The sequence below is a fragment of the Ambystoma mexicanum genome, chromosome 4p (assembly GCF_040938575.1).
Source record: "Ambystoma mexicanum isolate Mex_15411 chromosome 4p, UKY_AmexF1_1, whole genome shotgun sequence".
Taxonomy (NCBI): Eukaryota; Metazoa; Chordata; class Amphibia; order Caudata; family Ambystomatidae; genus Ambystoma; species Ambystoma mexicanum.
In genome coordinates, this window is record NC_090927.1 from 68,154,335 (window position 1) to 68,177,268 (window position 22,934).

The window sequence follows — 22,934 nt, forward strand, 5'->3', positions numbered from 1 at the left end:
ACATGCTAACATTCACAATTCTATCTAAGAGTGGACATGCTAACATTCACAATTCTATCTAAGAGTGGGCACGATAACATTGACAATTCCATCTAAGAGCGAACATGCTGACATTCACAATTCCATCTAAGAGCGGACATGCTGACATTCACAATTCTATCAAAGAGTGGACATGCTGACATTCCCAATTCTATCTAAGTGTGGACATGTTAACATTCACAATTCCATCTAGATCCGACGCAGGCCAATATTCATAATTCTATCTAAGAGTGGACATGCTAACATTCACAATTCTATCTAGGAGTGGACATGCTAACATTCACAATTCTATCTAAGTGTGGACATGCTAACATTCACAATTCTATCTAAGAGTGGACATGCTAACATTCACAATTCTATCTAAGTGTGGACATACTAACATTCACAATTATATCTAAGTGTGGACATGCTAACATTCACAATTCTATCTTAGAGTGGACATGCTAACATTCACAATTCCATCCAAGAGTGGACATGCTAACATTAACAATTCCATCTAAGAGTGGACATGCTAACATTCACAATTCTAATTTAGAGTGGACATGCTAACATTCACAATTCCATCTAAGAGTGGACATGCTAACATTCACAATTCTATCTAACAGTGGGCATGATAACATTCACAATTCCATCTAAGAACGAACATGCTGACATTCACAATTCCATCTAAGAGCTGACATGCTGACATTCACAATTCTATCAAAGAGTGGACATGCTGACATTCACAATTCTATCTAAGTGTGGACATGTTAACATTCACAATTCCATCTAGATCCGACGCAGGCCAATATTCATAATTCTATCTAAGAGTGGACATGCTAACATTTACAATTCTATCTAAGTGTGGACATGCTAACATTCACAATTCTATCTAAGAGTGGACATGCTAACATTCACAATTCTATCTAAGTGTGGACATACTAACATTCACAATTATATCTAAGTGTGGACATGCTAACATTCACAATTCCATCTAGATCCAACGCAGGCCAATATTCATAATTCTATCTAGGAGTGGACATGCTAACATTCACAATTCTATCTACGAGTGGACATGCTAACATTCACAATTCTATCTAAGTGTGGACATGCTAACATTCACAAATCTATCTAAGAGTGGACACGCTAACATTCACAATTCTATCTAAGTGTGGACATGCTAACATTCACAATTCTATCTAAGTGTGGACATGCTAACATTCACAATTCCAACTAGATCCGACGCAGGCCAGTATTCATAATTCTATCTAAGTGTGGACATGCTAACATTCACAATTCTATCTAAGAGTGGACATGCTAACATTCACAATTATATCTAAGTGTGGACATGTTAACATTCACAATTCCATCTAGATCCGACGCAGGCCAATATTCATAATTCTATCTGAGAGTGGACATGCTAACATTCACAATTCTATCTAGGAGTGGACATGCTAACATTCACAATTCTATCTAAGAGTGGACACGCTAACATTCACAATTCTATCTAAGTGTGGACATGCTAACATTCACAATTCTATCTAAGTGTGGACATGCTAACATTCACAATTCCATCTAGATCCGACGTAGGCCAATATTCATAATTCTATCTAGGTGTGGACATGCTAACATTCACAATTCCATCTAAGAGTGGACATGCTAACAGTCACAATTCTATCTAAGTGTGGACATGCTAACATTCACAATTCTATCTAAGAGTGGACATGTTAACATTCACAATTCCATCTAGATCCGACGCAGGCCAATATTCATAATTCTATCTAGGTGTGGACATGCTAACATTCACAATTCCATCTAAGAGTGGACATGCTAACAGTCACAATTCTATCTAAGTGTGGACATGCTAACATTCACAATTCTATCTAAGAGTGGACATGTTAACATTCACAATTCCATCTAGATCCGACGCAGGCCAATATTCATAATTCTATCTAAGAGTGGACATGCTAACATTCACAATTCCATCCAAGAGTGGACATGCTAACATTCACAATTCTATCTAAGAGTGGACATGATAACATTCACAATTCCATCTAAGAGCGGACATGCTGACATTCACAATTCCATCTAAGAGTGGACATGCTAACATTCACAATTCTATCTAAGTGTGGACATGCTAACATTCACAATTCTATCTAGGAGTGGACATGCTAACATTCACAATTCTATCTAAGTGTGGACATGCTAACATTCACAATTCTATCTAAGAGTGGACATGCTAACATTCACAATTCTATCTAAGTGTGGACATGCTAACATTCACAATTCTATCTAAGTGTGGACATGCTAACATTCACAATTCCATCTAGATCCGACGCAGGCCAATATTCATAATTCTATCTAAGAGTGGACATGCTAACATTCACAATTCCATCCAAGAGTGGACATGCTAACATTCACAATACTATCTAAGTGTGGACATGCTAATATTCACAATTCCATTTAAAAGTGGACATGCTAACATTCACAATTCTATCTAAGTGTGGACATGCTAACATTCACAATTCTATCTAAGTGTGGACATGCTAACATTCACAAATCTATCTAAGAGTGGACATGCTAACATTCACAAGTCTATCTAAGTGTGGACATGCTAACATTCACAATTCTATCTAGGAGTGGACATGCTAACATTCACAATTCTATCTAGGAGTGGACATGCTAACATTCACATTTCTATCTAAGAGTGGACATGCTAACATTCACAATTCTATCTAGGAGTGGACATGCTAACATTCACAATTCTATCTAAGTGTGGACATGCTAACATTCACAATTCTATCTAAGTGTGGACATACTAACATTCACAATTATATCTAAGTGTGGACATGCTAACATTCACAATTCCATGTAGATCCAACGCAGGCCAATATTCATAATTCTATATAAGAGTGGACATGCTAACATTCACAATTCCATCTAAGAGTGGACATGCTAACATTCACAATTCTAAGTCTGGACATGCTAACATTCACAATTCTATCTAAGTGTGGACATGCTAACATTCACAATTCCATCTAAGAGTGGACATGCTAACATTCACAATTCCATCTAAGTGTGGACATGCTAACATTCACATTCTATCTAGGAGTGGACATGCTAACATTCACAATTCCAACTAGATCCGACGCAGGCCAGTATTCATAATTCTATCTAAGTGTGGACATGCTAACATTCACAATTCTATCTAAGAGTGGACATGCTAACATTCACAATTCTATCTAAGTGTGGACATGATAACATTCACAATTCCATCTAAGAGCAGACATGCTGACATTCACAATTCCATCTAAGAGCGGACATGCTGACATTCACAATTCTATCAAAGAGTGGACATGCTGACATTCACAATTCTATCTAAGTGTGGACATGTTAACATTCACAATTCCATCTAGATCCGACGCAGGCCAATATTCATAATTCTATCTAAGAGTGGACATGCTAACATTCACAATTCTATCTAGGAGTGGACATGCTAACATTCACAATTCTATCTAGGAGTGGACATGCTAACATTCACAATTCTATCTAAGTGTGGACATGCTAACATTCACAATTCCATCTAGATCCGACGCAGGCCAATATTCATATTTCTATCTAAGAGTGGACATGCTAACATTCACAATTCTATCTAAGTGTGGACATGCTAACATTCACAATTCTATCTAAGAGTGGACATGCTAACATTCACAATTCTATCTAAGTGTGGACATGCTAACATTCACAATTCTATCTAGGAGTGGACATGCTAACATTCACAATTCTATCTTAGAGTGGACATGCTAACATTCACAATTCCATCTAGATCCGACGCAGGCCAATATTCATAATTCTATCTGAGAGTGGACATGATAACATTCACAATTCCATCCAAGAGTGGACATGCTAACATTCACAATACTATCTAAGTGTGGACATGCTAACATTCACAATTCTATCTAAGTGTGGACATGCTAACATTCACAATTCCATCTAAGAGTGGACATGCTAACATTCACAATTCTATCTAAGTGTGGACATGCTAACATTCACAATTCTATCTAAGTGTGGACATGCTAACATTCACAATTCTATCTAGGAGTGGACATGCTAACATTCACAATTCTATCTAAGTGTGGACATGCTAACATTCACAATTCTATCTAAGAGTGGACATGCTAACATTCACATTCTATCTAGGAGTGGACATGCTAACATTCACAATTCTATCAAAGAGTGGACATGCTGACATTCACAATTCTATCTAAGTGTGGACATGTTAACATTCACAATTCCAACTAGATCCGACGCAGGACAATATTCATAATTCTATCTACGTGTGGACATGCTAACATTCACAATTCTATCTAAGAGTGGACATGCTAACATTCACAATTCTATCTAAGTGTGGACATGCTAACATTCACAATTCTATCTAAGAGTGGGCACGATAACATTGACAATTCCATCTAAGAGCGAACATGCTGACATTCACAATTCCATCTAAGAGCGGACATGCTGACATTCACAATTCTATCAAAGAGTGGACATGCTGACATTCCCAATTCTATCTAAGTGTGGACATGTTAACATTCACAATTCCATCTAGATCCGACGCAGGCCAATATTCATAATTCTATCTAAGAGTGGACATGCTAACATTCACAAGTCTATCTAGGAGTGGACATGCTAACATTCACAATTCTATCTAAGTGTGGACATGCTAACATTCACAATTCTATCTAAGAGTGGACATGCTAACATTCACAATTCTATCTAAGTGTGGACATACTAACATTCACAATTATATCTAAGTGTGGACATGCTAACATTCACAATTCTATCTTAGAGTGGACATGCTAACATTCACAATTCCATCCAAGAGTGGACATGCTAACATTAACAATTCCATCTAAGAGTGGACATGCTAACATTCACAATTCTAATTTAGAGTGGACATGCTAACATTCACAATTCCATCTAAGAGTGGACATGCTAACATTCACAATTCTATCTAACAGTGGGCATGATAACATTCACAATTCCATCTAAGAGCGAACATGCTGACATTCACAATTCCATCTAAGAGCTGACATGCTGACATTCACAATTCTATCAAAGAGTGGACATGCTGACATTCACAATTCTATCTAAGTGTGGACATGTTAACATTCACAATTCCATCTAGATCCGACGCAGGCCAATATTCATAATTCTATCTAAGAGTGGACATGCTAACATTTACAATTCTATCTAAGTGTGGACATGCTAACATTCACAATTCTATCTAAGAGTGGACATGCTAACATTCACAATTCTATCTAAGTGTGGACATACTAACATTCACAATTATATCTAAGTGTGGACATGCTAACATTCACAATTCCATCTAGATCCAACGCAGGCCAATATTCATAATTCTATCTAGGAGTGGACATGCTAACATTCACAATTCTATCTACGAGTGGACATGCTAACATTCACAATTCTATCTAAGTGTGGACATGCTAACATTCACAAATCTATCTAAGAGTGGACACGCTAACATTCACAATTCTATCCAAGTGTGGACATGCTAACATTCACAATTCTATCTAAGTGTGGACATGCTAACATTCACAATTCCAACTAGATCCGACGCAGGCCAGTATTCATAATTCTATCTAAGTGTGGACATGCTAACATTCACAATTCTATCTAAGAGTGGACATGCTAACATTCACAATTATATCTAAGTGTGGACATGTTAACATTCACAATTCCATCTAGATCCGACGCAGGCCAATATTCATAATTCTATCTAGGTGTGGACATGCTAACATTCACAATTCCATCTAAGAGTGGACATGCTAACAGTCACAATTCTATCTAAGTGTGGACATGCTAACATTCACAATTCTATCTAAGAGTGGACATGTTAACATTCACAATTCCATCTAGATCCGACGCAGGCCAATATTCATAATTCTATCTAAGAGTGGACATGCTAACATTCACAATTCCATCCAAGAGTGGACATGCTAACATTCACAATTCTATCTAAGAGTGGACATGATAACATTCACAATTCCATCTAAGAGCGGACATGCTGACATTCACAATTCCATCTAAGAGTGGACATGATAACATTCACAATTCCATCTAAGAGCGGACATGCTGACATTCACAATTCCATCTAAGAGCGGACATGCTGACATTCACAATTCTATCAAAGAGTGGACATGCTGACATTCACAATTCTATCTAAGTGTGGACATGTTAACATTCACAATTCCATCTAGATCCGACGCAGGCCAATATTCATAATTCTATCTAAGAGTGGACATGCTAACATTCACAATTCTATCTAGGAGTGGACATGCTAACATTCACAATTCTATCTAGGAGTGGACATGGTAACATTCACAATTCTATCTAAGTGTGGACATGCTAACATTCACAATTCTATCTAAGAGTGGACATGCTAACATTCACATTCTATCTAGGAGTGGACATGCTAACATTCACAATTCTATCAAAGAGTGGACATGCTGACATTCACAATTCTATCTAAGTGTGGACATGTTAACATTCACAATTCCATCTAGATCCGACGCAGGACAATATTCATAATTCTATCTAAGTATGGACATGCTAACATTCACAATTCTATCTAAGAGTGGACATGCTAACATTCACAATTCTATCTAAGTGTGGACATGCTAACATTCACAATTCTATCTAAGAGTGGGCACGATAACATTGACAATTCCATCTAGATCCGACGCAGGCCAATATTCATAATTCTATCTAAGAGTGGACATGCTAACATTCACAATTCTATCTAGGAGTGGACATGCTAACATTCACAATTCTATCTAAGAGTGGACACGCTAACATTCACAATTCTATCTAAGTGTGGACATGCTAACATTCACAATTCTATCTAAGTGTGGACATGCTAACATTCACAATTCCATCTAGATCCGACACAGGCCAATATTCATAATTCTATCTAGGTGTGGACATGCTAACATTCACAATTCCATCTAAGAGTGGACATGCTAACAGTCACAATTCTATCTAAGTGTGGACATGCTAACATTCACAATTCTATCTAAGAATGGACATGTTAACATTCACAATTCCATCTAGATCCGACGCAGGCCAATATTCATAATTCTATCTAAGAGTGGACATGCTAGCATTCACAATTCCATCTAAGAGTGGACATGCTAACATTCACAATTCTATCTAAGTGTGGACATGCTAACATTCACAATTCTATCTAAGTGTGAACATGCTAACATTCACAATTCCATCTAAGAGTGGACATGCTAACATTCACAATTCTATCTAAGTGTGGACATGCTAACATTCACAATTCCATCTAGATCCGACGCAGGCCAATATTCATAATTCTATCTAATTGTGGACATGCTAACATTCACAATTCTATCTAAGAGTGGACATGCTAACATTCACAATTCTATCTAAGTGTGGACATGATAACATTCACAATTCCATCTAAGAGCAGACATGCTGACATTCACAATTCCATCTAAGAGCGGACATGCTGACATTCACAATTCTATCAAAGAGTGGACATGCTGACATTCACAATTCTATCTAAGTGTGGACATGTTAACATTCACAATTCCATCTAGATCCGACGCAGGCCAATATTCATAATTCTATCTAAGAGTGGACATGCTAACATTCACAAATCTATCTAGGAGTGGACATGCTAACATTCACAATTCTATCTAGGAGTGGACATGCTAACATTCACAATTCTATCAAAGAGTGGACATGCTGACATTCACAATTCTATCTAAGTGTGGACATGTTAACATTCACAATTCCATCTAGATCCGACGCAGGACAATATTCATAATTCTATCTAAGTATGGACATGCTAACATTCACAATTCTATCTAAGAGTGGACATGCTAACATTCACAATTCTATCTAAGTGTGGACATGCTAACATTCACAATTCTATCTAAGAGTGGGCACGATAACATTGACAATTCCATCTAGATCCGACACAGGCCAATATTCATAATTCTATCTAAGAGTGGACATGCTAACATTCACAATTCTATCTAGGAGTGGACATGCTAACATTCACAATTCTATCTAAGAGTGGACACGCTAACATTCACAATTCTATCTAAGTGTGGACATGCTAACATTCACAATTCTATCTAAGTGTGGACATGCTAACATTCACAATTCCATCTAGATCCGACACAGGCCAATATTCATAATTCTATCTAGGTGTGGACATGCTAACATTCACAATTCCATCTAAGAGTGGACATGCTAACAGTCACAATTCTATCTAAGTGTGGACATGCTAACATTCACAATTCTATCTAAGAGTGGACATGTTAACATTCACAATTCCATCTAGATCCGACGCAGGCCAATATTCATAATTCTATCTAAGAGTGGACATGCTAGCATTCACAATTCCATCTAAGAGTGGACATGCTAACATTCACAATTCTATCTAAGTGTGGACATGCTAACATTCACAATTCTATCTAAGTGTGAACATGCTAACATTCACAATTCCATCTAAGAGTGGACATGCTAACATTCACAATTCTATCTAAGTGTGGACATGCTAACATTCACAATTCCATCTAGATCCGACGCAGGCCAATATTCATAATTCTATCTAATTGTGGACATGCTAACATTCACAATTCTATCTAAGAGTGGACATGCTAACATTCACAATTCTATCTAAGTGTGGACATGATAACATTCACAATTCCATCTAAGAGCAGACATGCTGACATTCACAATTCCATCTAAGAGCGGACATGCTGACATTCACAATTCTATCAAAGAGTGGACATGCTGACATTCACAATTCTATCTAAGTGTGGACATGTTAACATTCACAATTCCATCTAGATCCGACGCAGGCCAATATTCATAATTCTATCTAAGAGTGGACATGCTAACATTCACAAATCTATCTAGGAGTGGACATGCTAACATTCACAATTCTATCTAGGAGTGGACATGCTAACATTCACAATTCTATCTAAGTGTGGACATGCTAACATTCACAATTCCATCTAGATCCGACGCAGGCCAATATTCATATTTCTATCTAAGAGTGGACATGCTAACATTCACAATTCTATCTAAGTGTGGACATGCTAACATTCACAATTCTATCTAAGAGTGGACATGCTAACATTCACAATTCTATCTAAGTGTGGACATGCTAACATTCACAATTCTATCTAGGAGTGGACATGCTAACATTCACAATTCTATCTTAGAGTGGACATGCTAACATTCACAATTCCATCTAGATCCGACGCAGGCCAATATTTATAATTCTATCTGAGAGTGGACATGATAACATTCACAATTCCATCCAAGAGTGGACATGCTAACATTCACAATACTATCTAAGTGTGGACATGCTAACATTCACAATTCTATCTAAGTGTGGACATGCTAACATTCACAATTCCATCTAAGAGTGGACATGCTAACATTCACAATTCTATCTAAGTGTGGACATGCTAACATTCACAATTCTATCTAAGTGTGGACATGCTAACATTCACAATTCTATCTAGGAGTGGACATGCTAACATTCACAATTCTATCTAAGTGTGGACATGCTAACATTCACAATTCTATCTAAGAGTGGACATGCTAACATTCACATTCTATCTAGGAGTGGACATGCTAACATTCACAATTCTATCAAAGAGTGGACATGCTGACATTCACAATTCTATCTAAGTGTGGACATGTTAACATTCACAATTCCATCTAGATCCGACGCAGGACAATATTCATAATTCTATCTAAGTGTGGACATGCTAACATTCACAATTCTATCTAAGAGTGGACATGCTAACATTCACAATTCTATCTAAGTGTGGACATGCTAACATTCACAATTCTATCTAAGAGTGGGCACGATAACATTGACAATTCCATCTAAGAGCGAACATGCTGACATTCACAATTCCATCTAAGAGCGGACATGCTGACATTCACAATTCTATCAAAGAGTGGACATGCTGACATTCCCAATTCTATCTAAGTGTGGACATGTTAACATTCACAATTCCATCTAGATCCGACGCAGGCCAATATTCATAATTCTATCTAAGAGTGGACATGCTAACATTCACAATTCTATCTAGGAGTGGACATGCTAACATTCACAATTCTATCTAAGTGTGGACATGCTAACATTCACAATTCTATCTAAGAGTGGACATGCTAACATTCACAATTCTATCTAAGTGTGGACATACTAACATTCACAATTATATCTAAGTGTGGACATGCTAACATTCACAATTCTATCTTAGAGTGGACATGCTAACATTCACAATTCCATCCAAGAGTGGACATGCTAACATTAACAATTCCATCTAAGAGTGGACATGCTAACATTCACAATTCTAATTTAGAGTGGACATGCTAACATTCACAATTCCATCTAAGAGTGGACATGCTAACATTCACAATTCTATCTAACAGTGGGCATGATAACATTCACAATTCCATCTAAGAACGAACATGCTGACATTCACAATTCCATCTAAGAGCTGACATGCTGACATTCACAATTCTATCAAAGAGTGGACATGCTGACATTCACAATTCTATCTAAGTGTGGACATGTTAACATTCACAATTCCATCTAGATCCGACGCAGGCCAATATTCATAATTCTATCTAAGAGTGGACATGCTAACATTTACAATTCTATCTAAGTGTGGACATGCTAACATTCACAATTCTATCTAAGAGTGGACATGCTAACATTCACAATTCTATCTAAGTGTGGACATACTAACATTCACAATTATATCTAAGTGTGGACATGCTAACATTCACAATTCCATCTAGATCCAACGCAGGCCAATATTCATAATTCTATCTAGGAGTGGACATGCTAACATTCACAATTCTATCTACGAGTGGACATGCTAACATTCACAATTCTATCTAAGTGTGGACATGCTAACATTCACAAATCTATCTAAGAGTGGACACGCTAACATTCACAATTCTATCTAAGTGTGGACATGCTAACATTCACAATTCTATCTAGGAGTGGACATGCTAACATTCACAATTCTATCTAAGTGTGGACATGCTAACATTCACAATTCTATCTAAGAGTGGACATGCTAACATTAACATTCTATCTAGGAGTGGACATGCTAACATTCACAATTCTATCAAAGAGTGGACATGCTGACATTCACAATTCTATCTAAGTGTGGACATGTTAACATTCACAATTCCATCTAGATCCGACGCAGGACAATATTCATAATTCTATCTAAGTATGGACATGCTAACATTCACAATTCTATCTAAGAGTGGACATGCTAACATTCACAATTCTATCTAAGTGTGGACATGCTAACATTCACAATTCTATCTAAGAGTGGGCACGATAACATTGACAATTCCATCTAGATCCGACGCAGGCCAATATTCATAATTCTATCTAAGAGTGGACATGCTAACATTCACAATTCTATCTAGGAGTGGACATGCTAACATTCACAATTCTATCTAAGAGTGGACACGCTAACATTCACAATTCTATCTAAGTGTGGACATGCTAACATTCACAATTCTATCTAAGTGTGGACATGCTAACATTCACAATTCCATCTAGATCCGACACAGGCCAATATTCATAATTCTATCTAGGTGTGGACATGCTAACATTCACAATTCCATCTAAGAGTGGACATGCTAACAGTCACAATTCTATCTAAGTGTGGACATGCTAACATTCACAATTCTATCTAAGAGTGGACATGTTAACATTCACAATTCCATCTAGATCCGACGCAGGCCAATATTCATAATTCTATCTAAGAGTGGACATGCTAGCATTCACAATTCCATCTAAGAGTGGACATGCTAACATTCACAATTCTATCTAAGTGTGGACATGCTAACATTCACAATTCTATCTAAGTGTGGACATGCTAACATTCACAATTCCATCTAAGAGTGGACATGCTAACATTCACAATTCTATCTAAGTGTGGACATGCTAACATTCACAATTCCATCTAGATCCGACGCAGGCCAATATTCATAATTCTATCTAATTGTGGACATGCTAACATTCACAATTCTATCTAAGAGTGGACATGTTAACATTCACAATTCCATCTAGATCCGACGCAGGCCAATATTCATAATTCTATCTAGGTGTGGACATGCTAACATTCACAATTCCATCTAAGAGTGGACATGCTAACAGTCACAATTCTATCTAAGTGTGGACATGCTAACATTCACAATTCTATCTAAGAGTGGACATGTTAACATTCACAATTCCATCTAGATCCGACGCAGGCCAATATTCATAATTCTATCTAAGAGTGGACATGCTAACATTCACAATTCCATCCAAGAGTGGACATGCTAACATTCACAATTCTATCTAAGAGTGGACATGATAACATTCACAATTCCATCTAAGAGCGGACATGCTGACATTCACAATTCCATCTAAGAGTGGACATGCTAACATTCACAATTCTATCTAAGTGTGGACATGCTAACATTCACAATTCTATCTAGGAGTGGACATGCTAACATTCACAATTCTATCTAAGTGTGGACATGCTAACATTCACAATTCTATCTAAGAGTGGACATGCTAACATTCACAATTCTATCTAAGTGTGGACATGGTAACATTCACAATTCTATCTAAGTGTGGACATGCTAACATTCACAATTCCATCTAGATCCGACGCAGGCCAATATTCATAATTCTATCTGAGAGTGGACATGATAACATTCACAATTCCATCCAAGAGTGGACATGCTAACATTCACAATACTATCTAAGTGTGGACATGCTAACATTCACAATTCTATCTAAGTGTGGACATGCTAACATTCACAATTCCATCTAAGAGTGGACATGCTAACATTCACAATTCTATATAAGTGTGGACATGCTAACATTCACAATTCTATCTAAGAGTGGACATGCTAACATTCACAAGTCTATCTAAGTGTGGACATGCTAACATTCACAATTCTATCTAGGAGTGGACATGCTAACATTCACAATTCTATCTAGGAGTGGACATGCTAACATTCACATTTCTATCTAAGAGTGGACATGCTAACATTCACAATTCTATCTAGGAGTGGACATGCTAACATTCACAATTCTATCTAAGTGTGGACATGCTAACATTCACAATTCTATCTAAGTGTGGACATACTAACATTCACAATTATATCTAAGTGTGGACATGCTAACATTCACAATTCCATCTAGATCCAACGCAGGCCAATATTCATAATTCTATATAAGAGTGGACATGCTAACATTCACAATTCCATCTAAGAGTGGACATGCTAACATTCACAATTCTAAGTCTGGACATGCTAACATTCACAATTCTATCTAAGTGTGGACATGCTAACATTCACAATTCCATCTAAGAGTGGACATGCTAACATTCACAATTCCATCTAAGTGTGGACATGCTAACATTCACATTCTATCTAGGAGTGGACATGCTAACATTCACAATTCCAACTAGATCCGACGCAGGCCAGTATTCATAATTCTATCTAAGTGTGGACATGCTAACATTCACAATTCTATCTAAGAGTGGACATGCTAACATTCACAATTCTATCTAAGTGTGGACATGATAACATTCACAATTCCATCTAAGAGCAGACATGCTGACATTCACAATTCCATCTAAGAGCGGACATGCTGACATTCACAATTCTATCAAAGAGTGGACATGCTGACATTCACAATTCTATCTAAGTGTGGACATGTTAACATTCACAATTCCATCTAGATCCGACGCAGGCCAATATTCATAATTCTATCTAAGAGTGGACATGCTAACATTCACAATTCTATCTAGGAGTGGACATGCTAACATTCACAATTCTATCTAGGAGTGGACATGCTAACATTCACAATTCTATCTAAGTGTGGACATGCTAACATTCACAATTCCATCTAGATCCGACGCAGGCCAATATTCATATTTCTATCTAAGAGTGGACATGCTAACATTCACAATTCTATCTAAGTGTGGACATGCTAACATTCACAATTCTATCTAAGAGTGGACATGCTAACATTCACAATTCTATCTAAGTGTGGACATGCTAACATTCACAATTCTATCTAGGAGTGGACATGCTAACATTCACAATTCCATCTAGATCCGACGCAGGCCAATATTCATAATTCTATCTGAGAGTGGACATGATAACATTCACAATTCCATCCAAGAGTGGACATGCTAACATTCACAATACTATCTAAGTGTGGACATGCTAACATTCACAATTCTATCTAAGTGTGGACATGCTAACATTCACAATTCCATCTAAGAGTGGACATGCTAACATTCACAATTCTATCTAAGTGTGGACATGCTAACATTCACAATTCTATCTAAGTGTGGACATGCTAACATTCACAATTCTATCTAGGAGTGGACATGCTAACATTCACAATTCTATCTAAGTGTGGACATGCTAACATTCACAATTCTATCTAAGAGTGGACATGCTAACATTCACATTCTATCTAGGAGTGGACATGCTAACATTCACAATTCTATCAAAGAGTGGACATGCTGACATTCACAATTCTATCTAAGTGTGGACATGTTAACATTCACAATTCCATCTAGATCCGACGCAGGACAATATTCATAATTCTATCTACGTGTGGACATGCTAACATTCACAATTCTATCTAAGAGTGGACATGCTAACATTCACAATTCTATCTAAGTGTGGACATGCTAACATTCACAATTCTATCTAAGAGTGGGCACGATAACATTGACAATTCCATCTAAGAGCGAACATGCTGACATTCACAATTCCATCTAAGAGCGGACATGCTGACATTCACAATTCTATCAAAGAGTGGACATGCTGACATTCCCAATTCTATCTAAGTGTGGACATGTTAACATTCACAATTCCATCTAGATCCGACGCAGGCCAATATTCATAATTCTATCTAAGAGTGGACATGCTAACATTCACAAGTCTATCTAGGAGTGGACATGCTAACATTCACAATTCTATCTAAGTGTGGACATGCTAACATTCACAATTCTATCTAAGAGTGGACATGCTAACATTCACAATTCTATCTAAGTGTGGACATACTAACATTCACAATTATATCTAAGTGTGGACATGCTAACATTCACAATTCTATCTTAGAGTGGACATGCTAACATTCACAATTCCATCCAAGAGTGGACATGCTAACATTAACAATTCCATCTAAGAGTGGACATGCTAACATTCACAATTCTAATTTAGAGTGGACATGCTAACATTCACAATTCCATCTAAGAGTGGACATGCTAACATTCACAATTCTATCTAACAGTGGGCATGATAACATTCACAATTCCATCTAAGAGCGAACATGCTGACATTCACAATTCCATCTAAGAGCTGACATGCTGACATTCACAATTCTATCAAAGAGTGGACATGCTGACATTCACAATTCTATCTAAGTGTGGACATGTTAACATTCACAATTCCATCTAGATCCGACGCAGGCCAATATTCATAATTCTATCTAAGAGTGGACATGCTAACATTTACAATTCTATCTAAGTGTGGACATGCTAACATTCACAATTCTATCTAAGAGTGGACATGCTAACATTCACAATTCTATATAAGTGTGGACATACTAACATTCACAATTATATCTAAGTGTGGACATGCTAACATTCACAATTCCATCTAGATCCAACGCAGGCCAATATTCATAATTCTATCTAGGAGTGGACATGCTAACATTCACAATTCTATCTACGAGTGGACATGCTAACATTCACAATTCTATCTAAGTGTGGACATGCTAACATTCACAAATCTATCTAAGAGTGGACACGCTAACATTCACAATTCTATCTAAGTGTGGACATGCTAACATTCACAATTCTATCTAAGTGTGGACATGCTAACATTCACAATTCCAACTAGATCCGACGCAGGCCAGTATTCATAATTCTATCTAAGTGTGGACATGCTAACATTCACAATTCTATCTAAGAGTGGACATGCTAACATTCACAATTATATCTAAGTGTGGACATGTTAACATTCACAATTCCATCTAGATCCGACGCAGGCCAATATTCATAATTCTATCTAGGTGTGGACATGCTAACATTCACAATTCCATCTAAGAGTGGACATGCTAACAGTCACAATTCTATCTAAGTGTGGACATGCTAACATTCACAATTCTATCTAAGAGTGGACATGTTAACATTCACAATTCCATCTAGATCCGACGCAGGCCAATATTCATAATTCTATCTAAGAGTGGACATGCTAACATTCACAATTCCATCCAAGAGTGGACATGCTAACATTCACAATTCTATCTAAGAGTGGACATGATAACATTCACAATTCCATCTAAGAGCGGACATGCTGACATTCACAATTCCATCTAAGAGTGGACATGATAACATTCACAATTCCATCTAAGAGCGGACATGCTGACATTCACAATTCCATCTAAGAGCGGACATGCTGACATTCACAATTCTATCAAAGAGTGGACATGCTGACATTCACAATTCTATCTAAGTGTGGACATGTTAACATTCACAATTCCATCTAGATCCGACGCAGGCCAATATTCATAATTCTATCTAAGAGTGGACATGCTAACATTCACAATTCTATCTAGGAGTGGACATGCTAACATTCACAATTCTATCTAGGAGTGGACATGGTAACATTCACAATTCTATCTAAGTGTGGACATGCTAACATTCACAATTCTATCTAAGAGTGGACATGCTAACATTCACATTCTATCTAGGAGTGGACATGCTAACATTCAAAATTCTATCAAAGAGTGGACATGCTGACATTCACAATTCTATCTAAGTGTGGACATGTTAACATTCACAATTCCATCTAGATCCGACGCAGGACAATATTCATAATTCTATCTAAGTATGGACATGCTAACATTCACAATTCTATCTAAGAGTGGACATGCTAACATTCACAATTCTATCTAAGTGTGGACATGCTAACATTCACAATTCCATCTAGATCCGACGCAGGCCAATATTCATAATTCTATCTAAGAGTGGACATGCTAACATTCACAATTCCATCCAAGAGTGGACATGCTAACATTCACAATACTATCTAAGTGTGGACATGCTAATATTCACAATTCCATTTAAAAGTGGACATGCTAACATTCACAATTCTATCTAAGTGTGGACATGCTAACATTCACAATTCTATCTAAGTGTGGACATGCTAACATTCACAAATCTATCTAAGAGTGGACATGCTAACATTCACAAGTCTATCTAAGTGTGGACATGCTAACATTCACAATTCTATCTAGGAGTGGACATGCTAACATTCACAATTCTATCTAGGAGTGGACATGCTAACATTCACATTTCTATCTAAGAGTGGACATGCTAACATTCACAATTCTATCTAGGAGTGGACATGCTAACATTCACAATTCTATCTAAGTGTGGACATGCTAACATTCACAATTCTATCTAAGTGTGGACATACTAACATTCACAATTATATCTAAGTGTGGACATGCTAACATTCACAATTCCATCTAGATCCAACGCAGGCCAATATTCATAATTCTATATAAGAGTGGACATGCTAACATTCACAATTCCATCTAAGAGTGGACATGCTAACATTCACAATTCTAAGTCTGGACATGCTAACATTCACAATTCTATCTAAGTGTGGACATGCTAACATTCACAATTCCATCTAAGAGTGGACATGCTAACATTCACAATTCCATCTAAGTGTGGACATGCTAACATTCACATTCTATCTAGGAGTGGACATGCTAACATTCACAATTCCAACTAGATCCGACGCAGGCCAGTATTCATAATTCTATCTAAGTGTGGACATGCTAACATTCACAATTCTATCTAAGAGTGGACATGCTAACATTCACAATTCTATCTAAGTGTGGACATGATAACATTCACAATTCCATCTAAGAGCAGACATGCTGACATTCACAATTCCATCTAAGAGCGGACATGCTGACATTCACAATTCTATCAAAGAGTGGACATGCTGACATTCACAATTCTATCTAAGTGTGGACATGTTAACATTCACAATTCCATCTAGATCCGACGCAGGCCAATATTCATAATTCTATCTAAGAGTGGACATGCTAACATTCACAATTCTATCTAGGAGTGGACATGCTAACATTCACAATTCTATCTAGGAGTGGACATGCTAACATTCACAATTCTATCTAAGTGTGGACATGCTAACATTCACAATTCCATCTAGATCCGACGCAGGCCAATATTCATATTTCTATCTAAGAGTGGACATGCTAACATTCACAATTCTATCTAAGTGTGGACATGCTAACATTCACAATTCTATCTAAGAGTGGACATGCTAACATTCACAATTCTATCTAAGTGTGGACATGCTAACATTCACAATTCTATCTAGGAGTGGACATGCTAACATTCACAATTCTATCTTAGAGTGGACATGCTAACATTCACAATTCCATCTAGATCCGACGCAGGCCAATATTCATAATTCTATCTGAGAGTGGACATGATAACATTCACAATTCCATCCAAGAGTGGACATGCTAACATTCACAATACTATCTAAGTGTGGACATGCTAACATTCACAATTCTATCTAAGTGTGGACATGCTAACATTCACAATTCCATCTAAGAGTGGACATGCTAACATTCACAATTCTATCTAAGTGTGGACATGCTAACATTCACAATTCTATCTAAGTGTGGACATGCTAACATTCACAATTCTATCTAGGAGTGGACATGCTAACATTCACAATTCTATCTAAGTGTGGACATGCTAACATTCACAATTCTATCTAAGAGTGGACATGCTAACATTCACATTCTATCTAGGAGTGGACATGCTAACATTCACAATTCTATCAAAGAGTGGACATGCTGACATTCACAATTCTATCTAAGCGTGGACATGTTAACATTCACAATTCCATCTAGATCCGACGCAGGACAATATTCATAATTCTATCTACGTGTGGACATGCTAACATTCACAATTCTATCTAAGAGTGGACATGCTAACATTCACAATTCTATCTAAGTGTGGACATGCTAACATTCACAATTCTATCTAAGAGTGGGCACGATAACATTGACAATTCCATCTAAGAGCGAACATGCTGACATTCACAATTCCATCTAAGAGCGGACATGCTGACATTCACAATTCTATCAAAGAGTGGACATGCTGACATTCCCAATTCTATCTAAGTGTGGACACGTTAACATTCACAATTCCATCTAGATCCGACGCAGGCCAATATTCATAATTCTATCTAAGAGTGGACATGCTAACATTCACAAGTCTATCTAGGAGTGGACATGCTAACATTCACAATTCTATCTAAGTGTGGACATGCTAACATTCACAATTCTATCTAAGAGTGGACATGCTAACATTCACAATTCTATCTAAGTGTGGACATACTAACATTCACAATTATATCTAAGTGTGGACATGCTAACATTCACAATTCTATCTTAGAGTGGACATGCTAACATTCACAATTCCATCCAAGAGTGGACATGCTAACATTAACAATTCCATCTAAGAGTGGACATGCTAACATTCACAATTCTAATTTAGAGTGGACATGCTAACATTCACAATTCCATCTAAGAGTGGACATGCTAACATTCACAATTCTATCTAACAGTGGGCATGATAACATTCACAATTCCATCTAAGAGCGAACATGCTGACATTCACAATTCCATCTAAGAGCTGACATGCTGACATTCATAATTCTATCTAAGAGTGGACATGCTAACATTTACAATTCTATCTAAGTGTGGACATGCTAACATTCACAATTCTATCTAAGAGTGGACATGCTAACATTCACAATTCTATATAAGTGTGGACATACTAACATTCACAATTATATCTAAGTGTGGACATGCTAACATTCACAATTCCATCTAGATCCAACGCAGGCCAATATTCATAATTCTATCTAGGAGTGGACATGCTAACATTCACAATTCTATCTACGAGTGGACATGCTAACATTCACAATTCTATCTAAGTGTGGACATGCTAACATTCACAAATCTATCTAAGAGTGGACACGCTAACATTCACAATTCTATCTAAGTGTGGACATGCTAACATTCACAATTCTATCTAAGTGTGGACATGCTAACATTCACAATTCCAACTAGATCCGACGCAGGCCAGTATTCATAATTCTATCTAAGTGTGGACATGCTAACATTCACAATTCTATCTAAGAGTGGACATGCTAACATTCACAATTATATCTAAGTGTGGACATGTTAACATTCACAATTCCATCTAGATCCGACGCAGGCCAATATTCATAATTCTATCTAGGTGTGGACATGCTAACATTCACAATTCCATCTAAGAGTGGACATGCTAACAGTCACAATTCTATCTAAGTGTGGACATGCTAACATTCACAATTCTATCTAAGAGTGGACATGTTAACATTCACAATTCCATCTAGATCCGACGCAGGCCAATATTCATAATTCTATCTAAGAGTGGACATGCTAACATTCACAATTCCATCCAAGAGTGGACATGCTAACATTCACAATTCTATCTAAGAGTGGACATGATAACATTCACAATTCCATCTAAGAGCGGACATGCTGACATTCACAATTCCATCTAAGAGTGGACATGATAACATTCACAATTCCATCTAAGAGCGGACATGCTGACATTCACAATTCCATCTAAGAGCGGACATGCTGACATTCACAATTCTATCAAAGAGTGGACATGCTGACATTCACAATTCTATCTAAGTGTGGACATGTTAACATTCACAATTCCATCTAGATCCGACGCAGGCCAATATTCATAATTCTATCTAAGAGTGGACATGCTAACATTCACAATTCTATCTAGGAGTGGACATGCTAACATTCACAATTCTATCTAGGAGTGGACATGGTAACATTCACAATTCTATCTAAGTGTGGACATGCTAACATTCACAATTCTATCTAAGAGTGGACATGCTAACATTCACATTCTATCTAGGAGTGGACATGCTAACATTCACAATTCTATCAAAGAGTGGACATGCTGACATTCACAATTCTATCTAAGTGTGGACATGTTAACATTCACAATTCCATCTAGATCCGACGCAGGACAATATTCATAATTCTATCTAAGTATGGACATGCTAACATTCACAATTCTATCTAAGAGTGGACATGCTAACATTCACAATTCTATCTAAGTGTGGACATGCTAACATTCACAATTCTATCTAAGAGTGGGCACGATAACATTGACAATTCCATCTAGATCCGACGCAGGCCAATATTCATAATTCTATCTAAGAGTGGACATGCTAACATTCACAATTCTATCTAGGAGTGGACATGCTAACATTCACAATTCTATCTAAGAGTGGACACGCTAACATTCACAATTCTATCTAAGTGTGGACATGCTAACATTCACAATTCTATCTAAGTGTGGACATGCTAACATTCACAATTCCATCTAGATCCGACACAGGCCAATATTCATAATTCTATCTAGGTGTGGACATGCTAACATTCACAATTCCATCTAAGAGTGGACATGCTAACAGTCACAATTCTATCTAAGTGTGGACATGCTAACATTCACAATTCTATCTAAGAGTGGACATGTTAACATTCACAATTCCATCTAGATCCGACGCAGGCCAATATTCATAATTCTATCTAAGAGTGGACATGCTAGCATTCACAATTCCATCTAAGAGTGGACATGCTAACATTCACAATTCTATCTAAGTGTGGACATGCTAACATTCACAATTCTATCTAAGTGTGGACATGCTAACATTCACAATTCCATCTAAGAGTGGACATGCTAACATTCACAATTCTATCTAAGTGTGGACATGCTAACATTCACAATTCCATCTAGATCCGACGCAGGCCAATATTCATAATTCTATCTAATTGTGGACATGCTAACATTCACAATTCTATCTAAGAGTGGACATGCTAACATTCACAATTCTATCTAAGTGTGGACATGATAACATTCACAATTCCATCTAAGAGCAGACATGCTGACATTCACAATTCCATCTAAGAGCGGACATGCTGACATTCACAATTCTATCAAAGAGTGGACATGCTGACATTCACAATTCTATCTAAGTGTGGACATGTTAACATTCACAATTCCATCTAGATCCGACGCAGGCCAATATTCATAATTCTATCTAAGAGTGGACATGCTAACATTCACAAATCTATCTAGGAGTGGACATGCTAACATTCACAATTCTATCTAGGAGTGGACATGCTAACATTCACAATTCTATTTAAGTGTGGACATGCTAACATTCACAATTCCATCTAGATCCGACGCAGGCCAATATTCATATTTCTATCTAAGAGTGGACATGCTAACATTCACAATTCTATCTAAGTGTGGACATGCTAACATTCACAATTCTATCTAAGAGTGGACATGCTAACATTCACAATTCTATCTAAGTGTGGACATGCTAACATTCACAATTCTATCTAGGAGTGGACATGCTAACATTCACAATTCTATCTTAGAGTGGACATGCTAACATTCACAATTCCATCTAGATCCGACGCAGGCCAATATTTATAATTCTATCTGAGAGTGGACATGATAACATTCACAATTCCATCCAAGAGTGGACATGCTAACATTCACAATACTATCTAAGTGTGGACATGCTAACATTCACAATTCCATCTAAGAGTGGACATGCTAACATTCACAATTCTATCT